The following is a 2,231-nucleotide window of genomic DNA, read 5'->3' as shown; positions in this document are numbered from 1 at the left end:
GCTCAGCCAGTTAAGCTTCTGACTTTGGCTCAAGTCATGATCTCATGGTTTGTGGGTTTGAGCCTCGCAGGGGGCTTGGGCTCTGTGCTGACAGCTCAGAGCCTGGAGCCTGCTTTGGATTCTGTGTCTCCCTCTTTCTCTGCCCCTCCCCCACTCTCACTCTGTCTCTGCCTCTCAAAACAATGAAAAAACGTTTTAAAAAAATTGAAAGACTTCCAGCAGCAGCATTTAGAGCAGCCGAAGCAAGATGGGTCAAAGTCAGAGTGGTGATCATGGCCCTGGAGGTGGCAAGAAGGATGACAAGGACAAGAAAAAGAAATACAAACCTCCTGCACCAACTAGAGTGGGGAAAAAGAAGAAAACAAAGGGACCAGATGCTGCCAGCAAGCTGCCACTGGTGACACCTCACAGTCAGTGCCTGTTAAAATTACCAAAGTTAGAGAGAATTAAAGACTATCTTCTCATGGAGGAAGAATTCATTAGAAACCAGGAACAAATGAAGCCTTTAGAAGAAAAGCAAGAGGAGGAAAGATCAAAGGTGGATGATCCGAGGGGGACCCCAATGTCAGTAGGAATGTTGGAAGAGATCATTGATGACAATCATGCCATTATGTCCACACCTGTGGGCTCAGAACTCTACATCAGCATTCTTTCCTTTGTAGACAAGGATCTGCTGGAACCAGGCTGCTCAGTCCTGCTCAGACACAAGGTTCATGCTGTCATAGAGGTGTTCAGGGATGACACAGAGCCCTTGGTCACAGCAATGAAGGTAGAGAAGACCTCCCAGGAAATCTATGCAGATATGGAGGGTTGGATAACCAAATTCAGGAAATTAAGGAATCTGTGGAGCTTCTTCTCACTCATCCTGAATATTATGAAAACATGGATATAAAGCTCCAAAGGGGTCATTCTCTATGGTCCACCTGGCACAGGTAAAACCTTATTAGCCAAAGCAGTAGCAAACCAAACCACAGCCAGTTTCTTGTTTTTAAAAAAATTTTTTAAGGTTTATTAATTGAGAGAGGAGAGAGAGAAAGAGAGCACGAGAAGGGGAGGGACAGAGAAAGAGAGGGAGACACAGAATCCAAAGCAGTCTCCCACAGCCCAGTGAAGAGAAATTCTGTATGGCTCTGTAGAGCCAACCAACTTTGGAGCCACTCTAGAAAAATAACCCAGAAAACTACTAGACAATCAAGGCTACCGCCTAGTCAGTCAAATGCATACACTTTAGACCTGCATAAAGGAAGCCAACTCACAATACTCTCATGAAATCAGCAAAGTGCAAAGACGTCCCTGAGGACTCAACCTGCCTTGTCACACCTGCCTACTCTCCCCAGGTGCTCAGATTTCTCACATTTCAATCCTTTTGTTCTTCTCTACCATGGCAATAGACTCTCAGGAGAGAGGGCTATCAGGAATTTACTCTGTCAAAGGTTTGAAACCTTAACTTAGTTTTTAATAGTAAGATGAAAGACTTCTCCTCTGCAGAAGGAATTTCCAGCATCAGAGAAAAACGGGGGGCTTCCTACAGCTCATGCAAGCAAATAGTGAGGCCCTTTTCTCTTTTTTCTCACAAAGGAAATGTTCAGTGTCAACCAGAGATTTCTTTCCCCAGAAATGTATTTCCATTTCAGGCATCTTCAGCTGAATGAAGATTCTGCTAAAGATTTGTCTTCCCCCCTCCATCTCTTGTTGCTGCCAACACCTGCTATGCTTGCTTAACAACCCATGGCATCTGGGACTCCAGCTGTAGGAGTGGCAGCCTTGGGGAGCCAAGGTAAAGAGGACAGGTGTAAAGCAAGGTCCGAAAGACTTTGTGATCCAAATCCAAAATCTGGACTCTCCTTGCCTTACAGGGGCCCCGTCAGTGGCTTTCTGCCTGCCTGTTGGCCTCATCCCCAGCCATGAAGGCAGGAGGGAAGAGCCAAAGCTCACCCAACCCCCTGCCACTTCCAGGCACCCATCCTCCTTCCATATGGCTCTTAACTCATTCCTTGACAGGTTTGATAGATCATGGACAATGTTGAGAGACTGCAAAACACTTTAAATTCAAGGAAAATAAGAACTAATAGCAATATTTGGGAGACCAAAACAGGCCAGAGAGGGAAATAATTCAGGGCAGGGAAGTCTCCCAGGTGACCTCTAAATCATACCAAATAGGCAATGATATCTCTTCTTTGTATGTGTTCTACTGGGCAAATACATTGTCCTTCAAGCCTTGTCTGTTTTTA

The 2,231-nt window shown here is 45.4% G+C and overlaps 1 pseudogene; it reads left to right on the top strand.

Moving 5' to 3' along the window:
* The first annotated feature begins 237 nt into the window (after positions 1-237).
* LOC123610396 lies at positions 238-1,908 on the top strand (annotated as a pseudogene).
* Positions 1,909-2,231: the final 323 nt, after the last annotated feature.

The sequence above is a fragment of the Leopardus geoffroyi genome, chromosome C2, assembly GCF_018350155.1.
Source record: "Leopardus geoffroyi isolate Oge1 chromosome C2, O.geoffroyi_Oge1_pat1.0, whole genome shotgun sequence".
Lineage (NCBI taxonomy): Eukaryota > Metazoa > Chordata > Mammalia > Carnivora > Felidae > Leopardus > Leopardus geoffroyi.
This window is presented reverse-complemented; position numbering and strand designations above follow the sequence as displayed.